The sequence below is a fragment of the Macrotis lagotis genome, chromosome 1 (genome assembly GCF_037893015.1).
Source record: "Macrotis lagotis isolate mMagLag1 chromosome 1, bilby.v1.9.chrom.fasta, whole genome shotgun sequence".
Classification (NCBI taxonomy): domain Eukaryota; kingdom Metazoa; phylum Chordata; class Mammalia; order Peramelemorphia; family Peramelidae; genus Macrotis; species Macrotis lagotis.
In genome coordinates this window covers 668120977-668135505 of record NC_133658.1, presented here as the reverse complement: position 1 = coordinate 668135505, position 14529 = coordinate 668120977, and the positions used below count along the sequence as shown (strand labels likewise).

At 33.7% G+C, this 14529-nt stretch overlaps 1 protein-coding gene across 7 annotated transcripts in view; it reads left to right on the top strand.

The window, feature by feature from the left end:
* GULP1 (GULP PTB domain containing engulfment adaptor 1) overlaps window positions 1-14529 on the top strand; it is a 454164-nt gene that overhangs the window by 128674 nt on the left and 310961 nt on the right. For all 7 annotated transcript variants that reach the window (XM_074215525.1, XM_074215522.1, XM_074215521.1 and 4 more), the window contains exon 2: window positions 7922-8041. The gene's annotated coding sequence lies outside the window, so the exon portion shown is untranslated. The remainder of the gene's footprint in view (window positions 1-7921; window positions 8042-14529) is intronic.

Sequence of the window (14529 nt, the reverse complement as noted above, 5' to 3'; positions counted from 1 at the left end):
TGCTCTTTTCTCTTAATTGCTACTTAGTCATAGTTGTAGTCATGGTAGTGGTGGTGGTGATGTAGTGGTGGTAGTAGTAGTAGTAGTAGTAGTAGCAGCAGCAGTAGTAGTAGTGTGGTGGTAGTAGTAGGAGGAGTAGGAGAGGTAGAGGTAGAAGGAGTAAGTAGTAGGAGGAAGGATAACTAGTATTTATATATCACTTTTGCAAAGTGCTTCACATATGATCTTATTTGATTCACCCAATAACCTTATGAGGTAGATGCTATTATTATTCCCAGTATCTTAGGGCACAATTAGAACTCACATCTTCCTGACTCCATAACAACATTCTACTCAGTATATACCTACTTATTCCCTTGTCACTTCTCCCCCTTTTACTATCCCCACACAAAGGGCTCACTAAAAAGCAGCACAGATTTTAATAGAAGCAGCTATTTGGTATAACCCACCCCCCATTATTTTATCAAGTAATATCTCTTCATTTATTTGATGTCTATAGACATGATTATCTAAGTGTAAACCTCTTCTTCCTGTTTCACTAAGCAACAGCAACGAAAATATCAGCTTGAATTATCCTGTGCTTTAGTTCTACTTTAATGCTAATGATATTTGCTTTCTCTGCTTAATTAATTGAAAAGAAAATCCATTTCTAAAAGTAAAGAAAGTTAGTTTGATTAAAAAAAAATTAGTGTGCTTGAACACTTCAACAGATTACTAAAAGTACATTGTAGACAATTTAACTAATGGTTTTCTTAAACTTGAATTTGGGGTTTAAGTTTATAACATTCACACTTTTAATCTAAAATTTTATTTCTCTTCATAAAGAACCATGGGGAGTTTTCCTTATGCCAATCTAATGCTGTATTCATCTGAACAGAGGGACAGAGAGTAATATAATATGGTTAGTGGGAGAGAAGACTACATTCAGCCCACAGATAATGGGGTGTTATAGATGATTATTAAATTTCTTGGATGACCTAGCTATTTACCATGGTTGTACTAATGTCATGAATGTCACCCTTTTTCAAGCTATTGAGATATCAAAGGCTAGAAAAGAATGTCCTAGAGAATAGAACTGCCACCTGATTGCTAACATCCTCTGCACCTAGCAACTCAATATGCAAGGAGAGCCTGGGATGAAACACCATGTCCCAGCCTAGAGCAAACCTGAACCATGGACTTCTGAGCATTACCTAGTTCTGTTTCAGCAGAATTAGGTAGAGTGTGTGGTCTGGAACATACATCAGGGTACAGATGGAAGACTATCTTAATTAAGATATTCACAGAAGGTCTAGGCAGCTTAATTGAATCAATCAATTAGAAATGCATCTAGGTATGGGCAAGTCCTTAATTTGAGGATATTGAAGTTTTTTGAATATTGAATAAAGGGAGATAACACATAAAATAGGGATTAATAATAATAATAATACCTGCATTGCAACGTTATTATAAGGATCAAATGAAATAGCATGCACACCATTAAGTAGAACTCAAGACTCTTATATAAATGTTAACTATCATTAGTAGTAGTAGAAATAGTACCTGGTCCCTCCCATGGCTGTGGGAGGTGAGAGAATAGCTTGAAAAAGGGTGACATTCATGACATTAGTACAACCATGGTAAATAGCTAGGTCATCTGAAACTCACCCCCAGCTGCACAATTGTTCAGTTAATCAAATGATCATTTAGCACCATATGCAGTTACATTTTAGACATTTGAAACTTGATGTCTTGGAAACATTATCAGCATGTCCAAAATAAAATTTATTTTCTTTCCCTGAAATACCAACTCTCTTAAAAACTTCCTCGTGTATGTCAAAGGTACTACCTTTCCTCCAGTCTCCTAGGTAAATGATGTATTCTTGACTTCTCTCTGCCTCATCTAGCATACCCAATCATCTCTCAGTCCAAACGCCTTTCCTATCTGACCCTACTCTTCCACCTACCTTCACCTTTCATCAGGCCCTCATCACCTTTCACCTGAGCTATTGCAGCAGCTTCATAATTGGTTCTGCCTCAAGTCCCTTCCCACTCTAGTCCATTCAAGATCTTGCTGGCAGAGGGATTTTTTTCCTTTAACCAAAGAGCTAACCATGTTGTTTCTTACTAGATTAATTCAGTGGCTTCCTATTGCTCCTGGGATAAAATATAAACCCTTTTGTTTGTTTTGTAAAGCCCTTTACAATCCTGTCCTATCTTGCCAGCCTTATTGGATATCATTCCTTATCCTGCATTTTACACTCCAGCTAAACTGACCTCTCTATACTTATTCTTTATGCAAAATACTTCATCTCCTAACTCCTTTCCATTACTCTGGCTACCCCTGTGCCTAATCTGCATACACATCTGTACACAAGGATCCCAGCAGACTCTGTGGACTCAGTTTTAAAATATCTAAGTTATACTGCATTTGTATTTCTTTCAAGTATTACCTAATTACAATTTAATCTGACTTGTTATCTGAAGTGTGGCAGGCAATGTGTTTGACATTTCTGTTGTAATGTTTCCCTGTCTGATTGATGCCTCCTAGAATCCTTGAACTCCTTATTACTTAGGCAAACACCACCTTCATTATGATGTGGTCCTGTAATGCCCTCACCTGCCAGGGTGCTTGCTCCCACAGTACCTTATGGTTAACTATTTTCTATTTGCTCTCTTTATGCTTCTTCTGTATATACTTGATGCTTCTTCTGTATATACTTGCATGAACACTTGTCTCCCTAGTTTTAATGTATATTCTTTCAGAGTAAATATTGCTCTATTCTTTTTAGTTATGCCCTTAGCACTTAGCTCAGAACAGGGACCATATTATGCCTTTCTTTAGATCTACAGTACTTCACACATTGTTTATACTACCAAGCAGGAGTAATCCTTAATTTGTGTAATACTTGTATGAAATCATACATGGGAATGGAAAGAACACCAGAGTTGGAGTTCTAAGAGTTTGTATTCTATTTTTGAAATATCTAAACTGTAAATTAACAGCTTCAAGTCCTTTTCATCTGTAAAATGGGCATAATAATTTTAATCCTGATTTATCTTACAGTATTGTTATAAATCCTTAATGAGATCATCTATGTGAACATTGTAATTGTCTTCAAGTATAGTGTATTATTAACAGCCATGTCATTAAGAAGACAATAACAAATGAGTTCTCAGTGGCTTACAGAAACTCATTTTTCTGCAAAGGCTGACTTTAAAATAAGTTTGATTAATTAATATAAAAATAAATTCATATAATTGATATAAAAATAAAAGGAAGGTTAAAACAGGATACTGATATATCAAAAAGAGGTTTTTCCATTGGATGATTTATTTGTTTTTTAAAAATAAGTCTGCTTTAAAGAATCACAAGGATAATTTTAGGATAATGTTTAGGAACCATTTACAATTTTTTACTGACTTGTTTCTTATAGCCAAAAATGCTTGGAATAATTAAAAATTTATATTTATCATGTTGATATCTATGTATTCTTTTGTGCTTAGAGAATTTATATTAATTCACCAGATGACTGATTTTTTAAATATAAGGAGTACAAAGAAGTGATATTATATTTAATGTCAGAATTTTATTTTAAAACCAGAAGTGAAGGAAATTAAATTACTATGGTCTTCAATTATAAGGAAAGAACAGTGGCATGAATAAGAGATAAATTAGCTAAGGTTCAGAAGAAGCTGTTTAATAGTGACTGGGGGAGAGACTGCTTACTTCAAAGAGAAGGGATTCAGTTTAATAACAGCAAAAACTGAAACTCAGCAAGTCTGCTGTCTTTCTCACTTTTGCCAGGCTGGCTGTGGGATTATTTGTTATACTATCAACTGTAAAGCTCTGTGATGTTTTGTTGAAATTCCTCTTTCCTCTGAGGCATAATGCAAGTGGCAGCTCTTCTGGAAAGCTATTCTTCAGCCTCCCTCTCTCAGCTCAGAATGATCTCTCCCCAAAGTCATTTTTGTCTCCTCAACTTTCTCAGAGCACTTTTGCATAATATTTATTTATCACTAGCTCATAGGAGTGTTGGCTTTAGAGCTGGGAGTCTTAGTTCAATCTCTGCAGTTTATAGATGAGGAAACTGACAGATTGTATATACATTATTATATGTTTCAGTTGTGTCCAACACTCTGTGAACCATTTGGTGCATTCTTGGTAAAGATACTGCAATGATTTGCTATTACCTTCTCCAACTCATTTTATAGATTAGGAAACTGAGGCAAACAGGATTGACTTGCCCAGGTTATACAGCCTACAAGTACCTGAGGTGAGATCCAAAATGAGTCGTCCTAACTCCAGACCTGCATCCACTTGGACATCTAGCTTTCCATTTGTATATATGACAGTCCCTCAATTAAGCATGCAGACTGTTGTTTATGACTTTGATGTTCTCTGTCAAACATGGTGCTTTGTATCTAGTAGATGTTCAATAAATGTTTGTTAAATTGAATTAGGTGGTATATTTAAAAAGGGTAAGAAAAAACATTTTAAAAATAGTCAGAAAGGATTTATTCAGTACTTAGTTATCAGTCATTCTGTTGTATGTGATTCTTCAAGACCCCATGAACCATAGCATACCAGATCTTTCTATTCCCCGCTATCTCTTGATATCTGTCAAGATTTATGTTCCTTGGTTCATTCATCTCATACTCTGCCATCCCCTTTTCCTTTTGCTTTCAAACTTTCCCATCATCATGGTCTTTTTCATTGAGTCCTATCTTCTCATTATGTGGCCAAAGTTTTTAAGCTTCAACTTCAGTATTTCAGCTTCAGAGAATAGTCTGAATTAATTTAAGTATTGACTGATTTGATCTCCTTGCTGTCCTCAGTACCACAATTTGAAAGCATCATTTCTGTTGTGCTCAGCTTTCCATATATCCAAGCTTAAATACTGCTAATTTCTAGTAAATTATAGAAATCATCAGTATTTTATTTTATTTTATTTTTGTAAGGTAATGGGGTTAAGTGATTTGTCCAAGGTAGCTAGGTGCCCAAGATGGCTAGGTAATTATTTGGTGTCTGAGGTTGCATTTGAACTCAGCTCCTGCTACTTCCAGGGCCAGTGCTCTATCCACTGCTCCACCTAGCTTCCCCAACTATCAGTATTTTAAACATGATAAGAACTTAATATATATATATATATATATATATATATATATATATACATACATATATATATATATACATTCAAACATATAGAATTATATATACCTACTTAAATGTAGGTATATATTACATGCATATATAGATACACATCTATAGCCATGAATGGATTTTAAGTTAATATAAATATTGTAAAATAAAAGATGAAAGGAATATTAATAGTGTTAATGGTAAGTCTACTTGTACTCTGGTCTAAATTCAGAAAAATATTGGCTTATATATTTCTGCATTGGTAGAGGAGGTTTTATCATCTGGAACTATCTACATCAATAAAATCACAGGTCAACAAAATGTAGAAACATAATTTTGTAATTTAAAATAAAATATTGTAAAATTTATATGGATGATAACAATTCTAACGTTTTCCTAGTATTCCTAAATTAAGGGAAAAATTTTTTTCGAGACTAACAGATCACTCATTTGAAGTATAGAATATGGGCATATGATTTAGGGTATCCCAAAAATCAACTACATTAACCTTCCAATTTCTTCTACTAGATTTCCTCCTTACTAATTCTCCCCTTCTTTAGACTCAAAAGGAATCTTAGTGGGTATGTTTAGGAATATTCTCAAGAAATTCCCAAAATTTAAGAAGCTTTGTTTGTCTCAGTGATCCCTTCTTCTACCCATTTCCATCCCTGTAAAACTACAAAAAATGCTTCCCTCATGAACTATCTTCCCTCTATCAATCTCAAACTCACATTTATAGACTCATAAAAAAGATCACTGTTAATGGTCATGCAATTTATGAGCAATACAGAGGATGTAAGAATGTAGATAAACCTTCAAATAAGGACTTGTAGGTAAGGTCACCTTATTCTCCTGCCTCTCTCCTTTTCTGCAAGGAGATGTGTGAAGATTAGGATTTTTCCCCCACTTTAATTTAATGTTTTCTTAGCATTGTTCTGGTTCTTCACAACTGCTGCCTTGGCCTGACCACAGTGAAAACCCTCAGCTGTGGTTCTACTCCTCCACATCCATTTCTTTCTTCATATTCTCTCTGTCTGCCGTCTAATCCACCAGCACCTTCTTCTGCCTCCTTTCAGGGGTCATTAAACTTGGGCAGAAGTCTTTTTCTTTGGAGGCAAGAGGAGTTCCCAAACAAGCTGAGTTCTTGTGAATCAAGGGCAAACTCAAAGATTCTTTTTCATTTTAGGAAGATCTTTCAAAGTTTCTGTGATCCTAGGTTCCAACAGCACAGGACCTCGTCTTTGAGTATTTGCTTTCACATTTTAACCTTCTTTCCACTGCCTTAATTAGAAAAAACTTTTCTCTTTCTCCACCCAAAACCCCTCCCCTTTAAACCCTCTATCCTGCATTCATCCTATTGACATCCCAGGAAGAATTGGTAAGAAGTCAATATAGGAATTTTTACCATTATGCAAAATCAATCTTGGGAAATGTTTATTGCTTTCTTTTATTTAAAATTTAGATTGGTTTATGTACAACTTAAGCTCTTTGGAGGCTAAAAAGAAGTTAAATTTTAACTTAAAAGAACTTTTTGCAAATAATGGTAGTATCCTTAAGGGAAGGAACTATCCTTTTTCTTTGTTTTCTCAGTACCTGGGATGGCATATGGTATACAGTAGATGCTTAATAATTGTTTAGTGATTGATTAAATGGTGGTTCATTTCCCCCCTCCATTGGGTAGAGAGAAAATGTTCTGGCACTACTTCTGATAAGACTATGACTATTGAGACTATGACTATTGAGGTTCATTTAAATTATTTCATGTGATTAAGCTTTTGGAAATACAAGCGACAAGGTGATTTCTTCCTTTGTGTTACTTCCTGGAAGGTTTTGTGTTTCCTCCTTTCATTTAGGAAGAAAAATAAAATCTCTAAATCCTAGTTTTCTCTGATATGGGTCTGACCTAGTTACCAAGGGATTAAACAGCCTAAACACCTCACATAGCAGTTTAAGGGGAATGGAAACTATAATCCTATTACATTGATGTAGTTATCAGTGCTCTTTGAATTTCTGATTATCCCTGCCAGTCATCGGGGACACTTTTGGTACTTGGCCAGTAAATAACCACCTTAAGTCAGCTATATTATGAAGGGTACTGACAGCACTGATGATAGCCATAGGGCCTAGAGAATGGAGTGAGATTGAATTATCACTGTGAAAGCAAGGAAGGCTTTCTGGATAGAGCCCTGCATTTGGGAGCTCAGTTCTGATTTTATCAGCCTGGCAGTCATGGACACTAGACATCTAATCCCTCTTAGTTTTGGTTTCTTCATCTGTTAAATGGGGATACTCATAATTACACTAACTACTTCAGATAGTTGGAGGGATTAAGGTATTCCATAGTTCATATTCTATCAGACACTAATGATCAATAACTCTGACCAGGGTTTATATATTACTTTAAGATTTGCAATGACCTTTTATATATGTTATCTCATTTGAAAACCTTTTACAAACAATAAAATTGTGTTATTTTAACTCATTAACACTTGAAAAAAAGCACATTTTGATGGTTAAGGGGGGGGAGTTGTGAGTTAACATAATTATTAACCAGGCAACATTATAACTTCATAGAATTGTTATTCTTACAAAAACAATTTGCTAAACTTATGACTATAAAATTTAAATTTCATTAGGATATTTTTCATTAAATATTAACTTGTTCATAACATTTCATGGAACTATTTTTAGTTGTCAGGTGTTTTATATTTTTTGATAAAAAATTATCCAAATAGGAATTTTATTTTGATATCTACTGAGTAAAAACTATTATATAAATGTTTCATTTTTATTTTCTAGTCACATAGGACATTGTATGAAAAATACGAGAGAACAACACTGAGAAAATGCTGCTATGAAATTTAATATAATCTGTACAACATCTAGTATCTCACATCCAGCTGAATTGAATATACTCAGGTAAGAATTGTAATTGTTTTTTTCTATTTTTATTTTATAGCGACTTAATTATAAGGAGCCATTGCCTCTTGAACTTAGTTTATATGGGAGGAACTCCAGTAAATTAAGAATACATATAGTGAATAATATTTTTCCATTCAGACATATGTTTCCTCAGATAATATTTTTGGATTCAAGTTAAATTAAAGTTATACTTCAGATACTATGCATAAATTTCAATTATTCTCCTCTAGAGTAAGTGTATTATCCTTGGAAGTAATTCTCTAAGTTTCAGTAGGAAGAATGGATACTGAATTTACAGGAATTCTTGAACATTCATTAAAAGCACTTTCATTTAACAAACTTATTGAAGTGTGCTGAGTAATGTGAATACAGAGATGAGAAAGACAAGGTTCTTCCCTGTACATTATAATAGGTAAAATAAGAAATGAACACAAATAAAGAGGGAGAAGCAACTTCCATCTGGAATGATCAGGGAAGGCTTATTGGAAAAGATTGTATTTGAACTGAGTCTGGAAGAATGAGCTGAATATAAGTGACATGATAAGTGTGTGCAGTCTTGGAAGATGGAAGGCAGGCAGGAAAGGTTAGAGGAGGTTAATACAAGAGAAAAAACAGATATTGTGTGGTGTTGTGATGGCAATGGGAATAAAAAAGGGAAAGCTAGAGAAGGAAATGATTCCAGTATCCTTGCAAGAAAATCCAAATGAAGGGGTCACAAAGAGTTGGACAAGACTGAAATGATTGAACAACATCATGAGCAACTGAAAATTTTTGAAGGTTATTTCTGTGGCTTTTTTTCTTTTGTTTGTATTTCTGGGGAAAATAAAACTAAGTTCAACTTTTATTATGCTCCTGTTGTTAACTGATGACAATTGTTGAATCAAGTTGATTCCTTGTATAGTTAAGATATATCTATTCTCCTGGAGTCTGAAAGGACGATATAATACATAGCCACAATAAAAATCATATATATATATATATATATATATATATATATATATAATGCAAATTATTTAATGCTATGAATGGTCTATTTTGTTTTTCAACTCCCACAGCTGCAAAAGTTTGCTCTTACTTTTTCTCTCAGGTCACTTCTAAGTTTGCTTCTACCATTTCTAGATATTTCTGCAGGGACAAACTTTTCAGAACTACCATTGTATTTGAGGTAGTCTTGAGAAATCTGGCCTCTGAACTGTTCTTAGAAACTAGGAAGGAGAAATTTAAGAAGAGTTTAGAAATTTAAAGTCTCTTAAGTGACTGGTTGGTTTTATGTTTCTCCTTCAAGTCACCAATTTCTCTCTTTTAAAATTATTTTTTTATTAAGGCAATGAGGTTAAGTGACTTGCTCAAGGTCACACAGCTAATCAATTTTTCTTGAGGAGGACAGAAAAGGAATGGGAGCTAATTTCACAACAACCATTTTACAGACCACAAGAATAAGATGACTATTTTGAAAAGTGAAGGGGTATAGATTTTTAGTTTCTAGTTATCTTTTAGAAGAAAATTTTAAAAGTTCCTTCTTATCTCAAAATGTTTCCAGGATACATACTGTCTCCATGGAAGGGGCTTTCAGACAAAGATCCATACCCTATTTGATTTGAGGAATTCATCAAATTGACCAAAGATTCCTATAATCATTTTTTACCTATGTAAGACTTTAAAGGTAGGATGATATTAGAATGAGTGCTAGGCAAAGAATTTGAATTTACTTAATGGACAGTGGTGAGCCTTTGAATATTTTTTTTTTTTTAGTGCAACAGCAGCATTACCAGATATACAAGAGAAGGATTATTTTAGCCAATGGCAATAAGATTGTTAGAGGGGAGAAGTATAAAAAAAATTAATAGTCAAAACATTCGTATTTATAATCCAAACTACCACTTTTAAGTAAATGTAGTTCAAAGAGATTTCTCTTGATAAAATAGCCTTATTCTACCTCAGTAGATTTTTGAGCATATGGTACTCTCTGTCAATTCAGATCACAACTTTCTCAATCTATGTGACTTCTATTCATCTCTAGTGAATTCTCCAGAAAGACTCCTTTCAGAGTGTCGGGGATTTTTCCCTATGTTTAAATATTGGATTAAAAAAAGCAAAACATGGAAGATATTCTTTTTTAAAAATATATTTATTTATTTTTGAATTTTTCAGTTTCCCCCCCAATCTTGCTTTGCTTCCCCCACCCCCACAGAAGACAGTCTGTAAGTCTTTTTTCCTCCACTTTAAATTTATTTATTTATTTTTGAATTTTACAATTTTCCCCCAATCTCATTTCCCTCCCCCCACCTCCCAGAGAAGGCAGTCTGTTAATTTTTACATAGTCTATTCATTGATCTAAGTTGAATATGATGAGAGAGAAATCATATCCTTAAGAAAAAAATAAAGTATGAGATAGCAAAATTACATAAGAAGATAACTTTTTTTTTTTTTTTAAATTAAAGGTAACAGTTGGGGTGGCCTGGGTGCAATGGATAGAACACCGGCCCTGGAGTCAGGAGTACCTGCATTCAAATCTGGTCTCAGACACTTAATAAATACCAAGCTGTGTGCATTGCATTGCAAAAAACAAAACAATAACAAAAAAAAAACAACCTAAAAAAAAAAGAAAATTAAAGGTAACAATCTTTGGTCTTTGTTCAAACTCCACAATTCTTTCTCTGGATACAGATAGTATTCTCCATTTCATATATACCAGAATTGTGCCTGATTGTTGCACTGATGGAATGAGAAAGTCCATTAGGGTTGATTATCAATCCCATGTTGCTATTAGGGTACACAGTGTTCTGCTTCTGCTCAGCTCACTCAAGATCAGTTCATGCAAATCCTTCCAGGCTTCTCTGAATTCCCATCCCTCCTGGTTTCTAATGGAACGATAGCGTTCCATGACATACATATCCCACAATTTATTCAGCCATTCCCTAATTGATGGACATTTGTCAATTTCTACTTCTTTGCCACTACAAACAGGGCTGCTATAAATATTTTTGTAGAAGTGATGGTTTTGCCCTTTTTCTTGATCTCTTCAGGGTATTGACCCAGTTGAGGTATTGCTGGATCAAAGGATATGCACATTTTTGTTGCCCTTGGGCAGTAATTCCAAATTTCTCTCCAGAAAGGTTGGATGAGTTCACAGCTCCACATCAGTGAATTAGTGTCCCAGATTTCCCACATCCCTTCCAACATTGATCATTGTCCTTTCTGTTCATATTGGACAGTCTGAGAGAGGATATTCTTTAGTTACCACTTATTCTGCTGTATGATTAAACCCTTCCCAATTTCCATCCTTTTTGACTCATATCACCCTACATACATACTTATCCTTAATATAGTTGGTAATATATTGGAATTACTCATTCCTTTCACGTAACTCTCTCTTATCTTTTGGACAAACTGCAAAATCAATTCTTCAGAGATTATAGTATTTCATACATACAGCATCCTTGCAAGGATGGAAATGCAATCTAAATATCTGGCTCATCAGTTTAAATATCTTGGACAGACACTGTGAATAGACAGTAAATTGAACCCAGAGATGAAAGAAGAACAGGCAGTATGTCTTTCGTAAAATTTTCAGGGCTTTTAATGATTCCAAACTTCTTGAAATGAGTGATAAAAGAAATATGGATAAAAATATAATTCTTGTAAAGTGATTGCTATTTGGAAAAATTATCAATATATGATAATACTGGCCCTAAATAAATAAAAAAAAACCTATAGTCTGAGAGCAAAGAATAAATCTTATGGAACTAAATTCACTTATCTAGGCTATAAGGGTATCTTTTCTTGTACTGAAACAGTCATTTACTAAGACATAACACCTATTTCAAAAGAGCCTAATTTGTTCTTAGGGCTTAGCTTGCACAATGAAAACATATGACTCTATGGAAAAGAAATTTTACTTTTAAGATTGCAGCTTAAGTATGTCAAATGAGGTTAGAGAAGGAAAAGTATTTGTATTCATGATTGCAATTAAGTTAATGAAAACATGCTTCCTCTGTAGTTATTGCATTTGATAACTATCAATTCAAAATATTAAGAACCAAAAGAACCTCACTTAAATACTATTTGAGTGAATTTTAATTGATTTTTATGAAATAAAAACTACATGAAATAAAATTGCTCATCATGAACTAATTCTTACTTTTTGGTGAAAAAATATATATATTTATATATAAAATGATGATATTTTATTTCATGCTATTAAACAGATGAATTATCTCTAATGATTTATGGCAGAAAATTATAGATATCAAGTTTTTAAGTGTTAAAAGTTCATTTTGAAAAGTATAAAACAGCAAAAATATATATTGAAATAATTTTGTAAGTTAGAAATGGGAAATGATTGAAATGAGGAAACTAAGAGATCAAGGTGATATTCAGAGGGCCTTCACCCATTAAAATTAAGGTGACTGACCAGTTAGACAAAGAACTGTGTTTGGTTGCTTTCTTATCACCTTGTCTGACATGCAGTCCATTTGGAAAGATGTTAGTCATTATTGATAACAGCTGTACATGTCAAAAGACATTCAAAGGAAATTATTGTCACAAATTTCAAAAAATGTTTTTTAAAAAACCAAGCATTTATTTTTAGTCATTCTCCCTGATTAAGATCTTGAACTGAGAAAAATAAGAAGATACTCTCAGTGAATAAAGACAGTGCCCACCTTCCATCAGAGGTGATTTGTAATTTCCTTCTGGCAGATTCAAGACTATTTAAGGTTATGTGTGAAAAGTTATGGGGAAGAGGCTTTGGACCATTGCATTCTTTCTAGAAGGTATTCTCTTAAGTATTAAGTAGGCTTCTACTGTGTACAGAGAAAGATGATAGAGGTCAGAGGAGATATTTATACCCTGCTCATCCTACTTCATTCTCTGGATTCGAGCTCAATACCCAGAGAGAATTGAACCATTCCCTTCTGAAACTTCAGCTGCTACTGTGTCATCATACTCTCTCAATCAGAGATTGCAATTTTTGAAAAAAAAAATCTTTTAACCCTGGAGTCTACACTGTCCTGAATAATTAATTCTTCATATGGCACTAAATCCACCTGGCCCCAGTCACATTTTATTTTACAACCCAGACATTTGATTGTCTTATGCATGATTAGATTGTCAGCTTCTCTAGGCAAAGACTGCCTTCTGTTTTCTTTGTATCCCCAGAATTTATCATAATGTCTGGCACATAGTAGGCTTAATAAATCCTTATTAACTGAGTTACTTATTGAAAGGGGTGTGTGTGTGTGTGTGTGTGTGTGTGTGTGTGTGTGTGTGTGCTCGTGTGTGCTCCTAGCCTTCATTTCTGTTTTCTAGATATGGAACCACAATCAAATTAGTTATATTATTGCTACTCTGAAGGTTGTATAAATCTATTTCCCTATGACTCCAAAATACTTCTTCCTGTCCATCATTCCCATATATATTTGTCTTTAGTTCAATTAAATAAACACTTACTAAGTCCCTGTACTAAGTGCTGCAGAGATAAAGACAACCCGGCCCTCAAAGAACTTATCATCTAAATAGTGAAGAAAACATACAAAAAGGGAGGGGGAAGTGTGGTGCTTAAGGAAGTTGGTTCACCATGGAGTTGAAGCTAAGCAGACCTGAAGATAGGGAGAAGAGTTAGTTGAAAGTTGTTTATTAGACTTAGAGAAGAGATTGGTGCTCTACCCTCCAACCCTTCAATAACCTGGGAGAGGAGACTGAGGAAAGTGGAAAGGTATTGAAAACCCAAGACTGATCTGCATCTATTTAGAAAGTAAACTTTTTAAAGGTCAGAACTGTCTTTAGGCCCAGAATATACTTGTAGTCTTAGAATTTTGCTCCCAAGAATTTAATAATTTTTTAATTCATTCATTAATGTTGAAATCTTATTGATGTATTCCCCCTCACAGTAAAATTACTATCTGTATATACCTTCTTTCTGATGGAATTTTTTGCTATAGTCTACTATTAATATTTGTTTAAGAATCTACCTAATACATCAAAGGACTTCTGAAGGTTTTATAAAAAAGATGGGTATGGTGAAGCATTCAGACTCTTCATTGGTTTTTCATTAACCTCTTTACTTAACTGGTTCACCTCATTTTCTTATCATATGCTCCCTGGATGATAATCCTTTCACCAATTCTTACATGTAAGAAATTTTTTATGCCTAGTCCTTGCCTTGGCACATAATAGATAATTTAAAAATACTTTTAAAATGTAATTAAAAATTTTTTTTCTTAATTAAATATAAACAAACATTTTTAAAATTTGTTTTAAGTTTTGGGTTTCATGTTCTTTCCCTTTCTTCCCTCCCTATTCTTTGGGAAGGCAAGCAGTTTGATATAGGTTATTTATGTGTTTTCATGCAAAAATATTTCCATATTACACATGTTATAAAAGGAAATACAGAACAAAAAACCCAAGAAAAATAAAATTAAAAAGCATATTTTAACCTGTGTTCTTACACCATCAGTTCTTTCTCTAGAGATGCATAGCATTTT